This window comes from Capra hircus, chromosome 2 (genome assembly GCF_001704415.2).
Source record: "Capra hircus breed San Clemente chromosome 2, ASM170441v1, whole genome shotgun sequence".
Lineage (NCBI taxonomy): Eukaryota > Metazoa > Chordata > Mammalia > Artiodactyla > Bovidae > Capra > Capra hircus.
Window position 1 is genome coordinate 9,477,931 of NC_030809.1, and position 10,956 is coordinate 9,488,886.

The following is a 10,956-nucleotide window of genomic DNA, read 5'->3' on the forward strand; positions in this document are numbered from 1 at the left end:
GGCTCGTTCAGTTGGTTGTTGGCAGGAGGCCTCAGTTCTTTGCCTCATGGACTACTTTATAGAGTTGCTTGTCTCCAAGACATAGCCATTAGTTTTTTTCTGGGAAGAGTGATCCATGAGAGAGTAACGCAGAAGCTACAAATCTCTTATGACTTGCCTCAGAAATCCTGTACCTTTATTTCCACACTATCCTACTGGTTCCAGAGGTCATCCCTGTCAGCATGGGAGGGGACATGACTACCAGGAGGTAAGACTATTGAAGATCATCATGGAGGCTGACTGCCACCTGTATGAATCTCCAAATGCAAGCTTGCTGAAATCAGACTTTCAGAAGAACCCAGTGTAACCATTTTATAAACAGCCTCTGTTTGTTTTACACGAGTAAGGTCTTACACAACTGCATATCAGTAGAGGACTAGCATGCTCCTGCTCCCTACCTTCCCTGGTGGGTCATACAGTAAAGATTCTGCCTGCGATGCGGGAAACCCGGGTTCGATCCCTGAGTGGGGAAGATCCCCTGGAGCAGGAAATGGCAACCCACTCCAATATTCTTGCCTAGGAAGTTCCATGGACAGAGGACACTGGTGGGCTACAGTCCATGGGTTCGCAAAGAGTTGGACACACCTAAGCGACTAACACACACCTCTTCCTACCTTTCTGCCCCACTATCTTCCAGAAATGTTCATAGAGTACCTACCATCACTAGAAGCTCAGTTTTGCGCAGTTCAGAAAGATACAAAGACAGAATATTTACTCTCAAGATACTCATGTTCTAGTGGAAGGAAACTCACAGTACAAATGTGATAATGGAAGCGTGAACAATTAGGTTGAAAAATAAATATCTGAGTCAGCACGTCCCTGGTGGTCCAGTGGTTAGGACACCATGCTCTCCCAGTGCAGGGGACCCAGGTTCAATCCCTGCTCAAGAAACTATATCCATCATGTCACAACTAAGACCTGATGCAGCCAAATAAAAAATAAATGTTAAAAGAATATGTATCTGAGTAGAATAGGGGTCAACAAACCATGCGTTTAATTTAATCTATTGCCTTTTTTTGTAAGTAAAATTTTGTTGCAAGACAACCCTTCCCATTTGTCTCTTGTTTATGGTTGCTTCTACACTGCAATAGTAGGGTTGTTTCTTTGGGACAGAGACCTTATATAGCACTCTCTTTGCCCTTGGCCTGTAAAACCTAAAATATTTACTATCTGATTCTTTACAGAAAATATTTGCCAACCCTAGGTTAGAGAAATTAGAGGCTGCTTCCTAAGGAGGTGATATTTGAGATGAGGCTTGGGGGAGCCACAGGAGTCCTTCCGCTGAAGGGAGCAGCATGAAATAAGTTATGAAGGGATGTTTCCTAATACATTGGAGAGGAGTCTTTATTAGAGCAAGACCACACTAGGTTAACCCCTGTCTCAGTCACTGCAGCTTCCAACTACAGGAACGGAAGGAACAAAACACTGATGGGGAAACCCAAGGCCCAACACTAAGGTGGCACTATAGCTCACAGCCTCACACGTCCCTCCTCCTCATGTACAAGCGTGAAGCAAAGCTTTTAACGGTGAATTGTAGGCCTCTCTTTACTTTCAGTTAAACTGAATTTTAATCACACTGAGTTTGGGCCCCAGCTTGGATGGAATAGAGGGGTCTGAAGAAAGGAGAACCCCTAGAATCCCAATCTTGTTGACCACAGTGAAGATGAGATGTTTCACATCTCCTAGGGGGAAAGACAGGAGGCATGTAGAAGGCAAAGAAGTGAAGAAGTGAAGTCACTCAGTCGTGTCCAAGTCTTTTCGACCCCATGGACTGTAGCCTACCGGGCTCTTCGGTCCATGGGATTCTCCAGGCAAGAATACTGGAGTGGGTTGCCATTTCCTTCTCCAGAGGATCTTCCCGACCCAGGGACTGAACCCAGGTCTCCCACATTGTAGTCAGATGCTTTACCATCTGAGCCACAAAGGAAGCCCCTGTAGAAGGCAAAGTAACAGACAGAACTATACATCTGAAAATCTGAAGGCAAAAACGAGTCATGGGCTTCCCTGGTGGTCCAATAGTTAAGGATCCTCCTGCCAATGAGGAAACATGAGTTTGATCTCTGGTCAGTTTGATCCCTAAGATCCCACATGCCACAGGACAACTAAACCCATGAGCCACAACTTGGTCTGCATGCCCCAGAGTCTGTGCTCCACCAAAGAGAGTCACCACCATGAGAAACCCTCACACCGCAACTAGAGAGTGGCCCCGATTGCCACAACTAGAGAGAACGTGACATAGATATAAATATATCTAGATATAAATACTGGAGAAGGCAATGGCACCCCACTCCAGTACTCTTGCCTGGAAAATCCCATGGACGGAGGAGCCTGGTAGGCTGCAGTCCACGGGGTCGCACGGAGTCGGACACGACTGAGAAACTTCACTTTCACTTTTCACTTTCATGCATTGGAGAAGGGAATGGCAGCCCACTCCAGGGTTCTTGCCTAGAGAATCCCAGGGTGTGGGCTCCTGTCTCTGGGGTCGCACAGAGTCGGACACGACTGAAGCGACTTAGCAGCAGCAGATATAAATATATAAACAACTAATTAAAGCAGAAACCAAGTGGAAGAAAGAGCAAGAATTAATTGAGAGACACTAGAATTGGTGTTTATCACAATTAGAGGGGGAAAAAGGAAGAAAAGATAAAGAATTAAACTCTTTAAAAGTTGCTGTAAATATTAAGTGAGAACTCAGAAAAGCACAGTTCTCACCATCATTCATTCATTAGGGGGCTATGCCACTGCCTGAACAAAGCTTGTAAGTGGCACCTATGATTCAAATCATCTCAGGCCATCACAGAAGACCTTGTCTCTTTTAAGGAAGGTTGACCCCTCTGTATATCTTTCAATAACAGGTGTTTTAGAAAATTGCCTAAGATTTCCTCTTACTGAACTATGCCTGTGCGCATTCTCACCAAAGTCTCAATGCTATACTATCTTAATTCAACATTTGCCTTTGCACTCTGGATGGGGTGTTCATACCCCTTGTTGTTGTTCAGTCGCTCAGTCATGTCCGACTCCTTGAGACCCTATGGACTGCAGCACGCCAGGCTTCCCTGTCCTTCTCCATCTCCCAGAGTTTGCTCAAATTCATGTCCACTGAGTCAGGATATTCGTATCCCTGATTGCCTAGTATTTGGCCATTTGGCTTTCATCAGATGGCCTTAGATCTGCTTTTTTAGGTCTGCTCTTATGGAACCCAATCCTAGCCTTTAAGCCAGCTGGCCTTTGGCCCTGACCCCTCCCTCAGAAGGAGAGTCTAGCAACTGGGAAGAACCACTTCCACTTTATCTTCTAATGATAACTGCCAATTACAAACACAGCTGGTTTGTTACATTTATTACTAGTAGGTCCATGGGCAAGTTGGTCTCAATTATACTGCTGAAAACATGCTGAACATTCTTTTATTACCTCTCAGCAATAGTAGAAGGAAGACAACTTGACTTAATAGAAAGCATGCAGACTTTGAGAGTAGCTTTCTAGGTCTGGGTACCAGAGAGAGGGAGATGGGTGGAGGTGGGGAGATGGGCAACCCCTGTCCTTAAGACTCCTTACTTATCCAGGGCACCCAGACTCCCTCACCCTCTTCTCCCTCAACATACAGGACTTGAAGGGTCCCTTACCCACTCCAGTCTGACCTCCACCATTCCAGAGCAAGCTGGACCAGATGTGCCTGTGAGTGAGTTCTGATCATGCAACGGAGGTGATATCCTTAAGAGAGGGCAAGCAACAATAGGAAAAGAACCTGTCTCTGTTCCTCTGGGACAGCAAAGCTGCCTGCTGTTCAGCATCTTCCAGATTGCTACTTGAGAAATAAACTTCCTTTTTCTGTTTTTTTAAAACAGAAAAGAATGTAGACTCTTGATTTAGGGTGGAATTTGAATATTAGCTCTTACATTTAATACTCCTGTGAACTGATTAAATCCCTTTAATGTCTATTAGCTTCATAAGTGTAAAGTAAGATTGTTATATACTTCACAGCACTGTTCTAAGTAAAGAAACTAGGTATACCTCGCATATAGTGGACAATCAATTTTAAATAATAGCCATTATGTTTCTAAAATTGAATACATTGGTTTTAAATTAAAATTACAACTTGGGCCTTTTTCCTATCACACACACATGCGCACACACACACATACACACACAAATCCCAAACCAAAACTGTGTTTAGAGCATTCCCTGTGATCTCTAAGATCAGGTTTCTAAGTTACTGAGGTTTTCTTTATGCCCATATTGGAGGGACTAACAGTTTGAAATCAGAAGAACTAAAAAGAAAAGAAATAAAGAACTTTTGATGGGAAAAAGCATATCTGGCTGAATTGTGTTAACAGAAAGGTACTAAGGTAATTCAGTTTTCAACGAAGATAATTTATCCAACAATTTAGGACATCTGTAGGGAAACTGAGGATGCTGGAGCTAGTGAAAAGGAACATTGAACTGTCTTTAAAAAGCCAATACAACTCACTTCCAGGAAAAACTCTCAGATTAACCTATTTGCTCCTACTTTACACACAATGCTAATAAACATAGTTATCTGGTTTCCTAGGACACAGATTAGGAAAAGGACTGCCAAAGCCAGGGGCCTAGGAAGTAGCAAGAGGTACTATCTAACAATTTAACAAAGGAAGGGGGAGAAGCCAGAAAGAAAATTATTAGAAGTACATCAAAGAACACAAAGACACACCAGCCTTGGGTCACTTGGGGTAGAGCAAAGAGCCTGGCGTTTTTTAATATTTCCCAAGACGGCTCAGTGGTAAAGAATCCACCTGCCAATACAGAAGAAGCAAGAGATGTGGGTTTGACCAGTGCGGGAGGAGGAAGTGGCAACACACTCCAGTATTCTTGCCTGGAGAATTCCACCTAGAGGAGCCTGGTGGGCTGCTGTCCATGGGGCTGCAAAGAGTCGGACCCGACTGAGCACAGTAGCACAAGATGCGTTACTGCAAACTCTGCTTCTTAATGCCAGTGGAGACCACGAGAAGAGCTTGGAGTGTATCTGCTGTGTGTTTCAGGAAGGCAAGCATCTATTTTATTTAAAATAATATTTTATTAAAGGCAGATTTTTTAACATCTTGTACTTAAAAGGATTCATTTAGTTAATTAATTTATTTGGAAAACTAATTCAGAATTTTCACATTCTCTAAAGGTGTTAGGGAAATGACGCTTTTCTAAATTGTAACAGCAGGGCTTCCCTACCGGCTCAGTGGTAAAGAATCTGTCTGCCAGTGCAGGAGACACAGCTTTGATCCCTCATCTGGGAAGATTCCACATGCCTTGGAGCAACTAAGTCCATACTCCGCAACTACTGAACCTGTTCTCTTTGGAGCCTGAGCGCCACAACTACTGAAGCCCACGCACCCTAGAGCCCATGCTCTGCCACAGAAGCCACCACAGTGAGAAACCCGCTGGCCACACTAGACAGTGCTGCCCACCACGGCTGGAGCAAAGCCTGCACGGCAGTGAAGACCCAGCACAGCCAAATATAAATAAATTTAAAAAAAAATTTTTTTTAACTGTTAAAAAAATACACTGTAATAGCAAAGTCAGAGTAAATACACATCTGTTTACATTGACAGGTCTTCTAAATGTGTCTTTAGATCTGGTTGGTTGCTTTGACCCTCCCCCTCCCCCCAAGCAAGAGAGAATAAATAACGCATTCCTCTAGAAGCTGACTAACAGTAAAAGTGTAACAAGTTCCCATTGGTATGCCCAGCCCTGTAGAAGAGAAAAAGAGTAGAAAATAGGAAAGTTATGAGACACCAAGTTCTGAGTTCCCAAGGATTAAAGGATGATCATACAAACAAACCCACAATGTAAATTATTTGTACTGCTAAATAACATGAATCTATACAAATTAGCAAAGATTATATACAAGAACAATTTCTAAGCCTAATGTGGTTTAGTTGCTAGCTTGTGTCCGACTCTTGCGACCCCATGGACTGTAGCCCACCAGACTCCTTTGCTCATGGGATTTTCCGGACAAGAATACTGGAGTGGAATGCTGGAATGGTTGCCATTTCCTTCTCCAGAGGATCTTCCCAATCCAGGGATCAAACCTGAGTCTCCTGCATTGCAGGCAATTTCTTTACCAAATGAGCCACCAGGGAAGCCCTCTAAACCTAATACATATAAGCTATTGCTTAAGAACCCAGTGACATTATGAAGTCCATCAATGCTCTTGTTCTCACCCTCTGAGATACCTCTGTGGCTCTTAGGGTTATTTGTTATTCAAGGCTCAAAGTAGATTGAAAGCAGAAGGTTCTACAAGGCTACCAGGAACTCATGAGTATATCCGCTTTTCTTCCTTGCTGTCCAAGACCTCAGGGTCTTTCTTTCCTGCTTCACTCAGTAAGAGCAGGACTCTTCAAGACACAGTGAAGGAATCACCCAAGCACATGGTAGGTCGGTCAGGGCTGCAGTCTGTTACCTGTCCTCCCTCCCTCCCAGGGCAAACCCCCATGAGAGCTGGTACCTTGTGTGCCTTGAGTACAGCACTGGGCTGGCATGTAGTAATATCCAAGCATTTCTTGAATGAACATGATAGAGTAGCAAAGAGAGCTTGAGGTACTTGAAGCCTTCTTTTGGAAAGCTTTTCCCAGGAATAAGGACATGACCTGGGGACGTATAGGCTATTCAGGGAGTACTAAGCAATGTACAACAATCTGTAATGGAACTATACGCCCCCAAATGAACTCAGACAAGTTTCCAAATCCAGGAAAAGGCATCTAGGGAAAATGCTTTTGTTATCATGCTAGTTTTTCTTTGGGACTGATCATTTACGTTTCATAACAAAAATTTGGCTTTGGGCAGCTTCATTCATTAAAGAAGAACATCTTGATTTTGGAGAACAGAAAACCGTTTCCTTGTTTTGCTGTTCAGTAGGGCAGAATGTTTAGACTGGCTGTCTTTTTTATAGAAGTAACTTAGCATACCCAAATGTCTATGTACACAACTGTTATGCTGCTGGAAGAGACAAGAGAAAACAATCCAGGTAGAAATGAACAGGAAAAGATGTTTAGGTTCCCTATTCTGTGAAGAGTAACGTAGGGAAATGAAAGTGGACTGAGGAGAGGAAGAGAAATGGGAGCTGAAGAAACAGCCAAGAATCAGGAAGAGAGATTGCAAAACAGGCCCCCTTTAGCCCGAAGTGCATCTGTATTTGCTTCTTTCTCTGGCTTTTGGCTGTTTGGAGGCGCCAGGCGTGCATAGCCACACAGCACACCCTCGACCTCTCCTGGTCACACTCTGTCATGAGTCACACCCTGGAGAGCTGAGCAAAGAGCAAAGAGCTGGGCTCGGGGAGGAAGACAGTGCCTGACCCAGTGTCCACTACTTCAAGGAACGGGCATAAGGTGGCAGCACTGGTAGTGCCTGCAGGTGCTGTGGAGAGAAACTTGGCCTAGGGCCAGCTGGGCTTGAGCTGCTAAGTTCCAGGGAAAAGATGGAAAAGGGGAACTCTTTAAAAGGCCTCCGTAGCAGGGTAGTTAGCAATGGAAGCAAAAAGCCTTCTTCTAGGGGAGCGGTGGCACCCAGGAGCTCCCCAGGAAGGAATGGGGGAGGAGGTCACATTGCTTGACACCCGCACATCTGTAAAAAGAACAACTGCCACTTGAGAGGAAGGAGCAAGACGGATCGATGAACAACATGGATGGACCTTGCAAACATGGGAGGAGAAACAAGCCAATCACGAAAGACCTACATTGTACAGTTTCACCTATATGAAATGTTCGACATAGACAAATCTACAGAGACAGAAGGCAGATTAGTGGTTACCTAGGACCTGAGGCTGGGGGCAAAGAAAATGGTGCTGGTGGTTTAGTCACTAAGTCGTGTCTGACTCTTGTGACCCCATGGACTGTAGCCCGCCAGGCTCCTCTGTCCATGGGATTTCCCAGGCAAGAATATTGGAGTAGATTGCCATTTCCTTCTCCAGGGGATCTTCCCAACCCAGGGGTCCATCCTGGGTCTCCTGCACTGCAGGTGGTCTCTGGTATTGCTGGCAGACAAAGAGGGGGTGACCGCTAAAGGGTATGGGATTTCTTCTTAGGGTGATGAAATGTTCTAAAATTGATTGTGGTGATGGTTGTGCAACTTTGAATAAGCTAAAAGCCATTGAATCGTGCACTTCAATGGATGAACTGTAATGAAACCTCAATAACACTGTTACTAAAAAAAAAAAAAGAAGAAGAAGATGATTTAGTTAAAAACCAGAGAGGAAATCTGAGTGCATTCTTAACCATTCTCTCCCTCCCTGGTCTTTGAATATGGAAGACTTCAGTAGGGATGAGAGAAATTCCTTTACCTGGAATCCCCCATCTCTAAGTCAGTGCCTCTTAAACTTTAATTTGCATACAAATCACGTGGGGATCTTGTCAAAATGCAGATTCTGTTTCAGAAGGTCTGAAGTGGAGCCCAAGACTGTGTATTTCTAAGAAGCGCCTAGGTATCCAAAAGCTGCTGGCTTGGAATTACACTTTAAATCGTTGCTGTTGTTTAGTCACCAAGTCCTTCGTAAGTCACCGTTTCCTTTTCCAGGGCATCTTCCCAACCCAGGGAAAAAACCCCCATCTCCTGCTGGCAAGCGGATTCTTTACTGCTGAGCCACCAGGGAAGCCCCACACTTTGAACAGAGAGACTCTAAGAGACTTCATGAAATCATATGAACTCTTGGATTGGGATCAGTGGTATGTCTGCTCTGTATGAAGTTAAAATGCCAGGTAAATTTTTTATTTTAACCTCATTTTTACTTGTTAGAGGCAAAATATATATATGATGCTTCTAACAACAGTTAATACAGGTATGTTGAATAAAGTACATTACTAACATTATGGGGTTTATTATCTTTTTCTTTATGGGCGTCCCTGGTGGCTCAGTGGTAAATAACCCGCTTGTCAATGCAGGAGACACAAGGGAGACATGGATTTGATCCCTGGGTCAGGAAGATCCCCTGGAGAAGGAAATGGCAACCCACTCCAATATTCTTGCCTGGGAAATCAAGCATGATCTGTTTTTCATTGATAAGTTCAAGATTTGGAATTTGTAAGAGGGCTGGGTTTGAATCCTGGCTCTATCATTTACCAATGTCATGGCCTTGAACTATCTGTGTTTCAGTTTATTTGTTTATAGAATGGAAATACTAATACCTATCTCAGCGGATTTTTGTGAGTCACTCTTGAGATAACCACTATTATTGTCATCAAATCTGTGTGAGGTGAGAGAGCTACCCCACTTTCCTTTTAACATCTGCACACTCTGTATTTTCTTTTAAATCTCCTAAATCTTGAAATTTTAGTTGTGTGGGAGATGCTTCTCTAAGATTATTTTTCTTTATCTGCTTGAAGAAGGTGTTGTTTAGAACTCTAGTAAAATCCATATGGAAAATAATTTTTAATACATAGATGTGTGTTTTCTTTTTTGTATGGGGAGATTATTGGTTCTGATATTAAGAGACTCAAAGTAAAAGTTCAGGATATTTAATTTAATAAGGAATTTTGGTCTCGCCAATTCTCAAGTGCAAAGCTGAAATAATTCAACCACAATGGCTTTTGTTTTGGGGGAAAGGAATTTTCAAGCTGTTACTCAGTTTCACTTTAGGGCTTCTGTTGTTTTCCTTTTCCTTTACAGGTACAGCAGGCAAGTTCTTCTAATGCCTGGTCCTCAGGGAAGCCTACAGAGAGAGGCAATTCGGGAAATCCTGCTTTAGAGCAGAGCTGCTTCTTAGTAGCTCCCTATGGAAGAGGGATTCTTGCAAATGGCATGACATCACAGGCACACAACTTGGGCCAGAGTGAGGACTGCTGCTTCTCCCTCTTGTAGTACTCTGATCTGGGAGGTCCATGGACTATAGTATTAGGTGAGCGCCCGGGTGCCTTGTTCTCCCATGTTATACTTGGGCTACTATCTGATTGTTAGTAGTAGGAGGCTCGGAGAAGGCAATGGCCACAGTACTCTTGCCTGGAAAATCCCTGCAGTCCATGGGGTCGCTAAGAGTCGGACACGACTGGGCGACTGAACAACAGCATAATCAACAGCACAACTGAGCAACTTCACTTTCACTCTTCACTTTCATGCATTGGAGAAGGAAATGGCAACCCACTCCAGTGTTCTTGCCTGGAGAATCCCAGGGATGGGGGGAGCCTGGTGGGCTGCCGTCTATGGGGTCGCACAGAGTCGGACACGACTGAAGTGACTTAGCAGCAGCAGCAGGAGGAGGCTGCCCAGTGAATTTGCTTTCTTTTGTTTTTATATTCTTTTGACTTTTAGGCTGACTTTATCTCCTGGATTTTCCTGGTTTTTGGAAGAATATGTAGCAGATACTAACTGTCACTGGAAAGTTCCTGGTATGCAGCATTAGCGAAATTCATTTCTTAGTGATAAATAATTCTTTTTTTTTTTTGTAAATTTAGCCTCTTGCCAATACCTACTATCACTGTGTACTCAGCATTACCTATATGAAGACCTAAGCAGTATGTAGACTTAAAAATATGTTTCCTTCTCTGTTTTTTCAATTATAGAAGACTCTAATGGTGTCAGCTGGTAAATGTTTAGAGTTTAAGGTAAACAGCACTCTAATTTTTGTAAATGCTGTAATAGAAAACTGGTTTTGGAGATGTCAAAAACAAATTAAAATTTTTATTTTATGGAGAATTATGTTGAAAACATGGTTTCAAATTTGGAGAAGGAAACAAGGGGTTCTGCCTCTTCAGTGCAGCTTTGAATATTTAGGATTTCTTCTGTTAACTGCTCTGCTTTGTGTCACTGTTGCATGAGGGGCTCCGAAAGGCTGAACTAGAAACACCAGCCCCCTGGAAGGGACAGTCACGTGTTCATGGAGTGAGGAAGTGCTAGCTGCTGGCTGGGGATTTCCCAGGTCACTAATTTTGAAAAACCCCCTAAACATTGATCTTAATGACC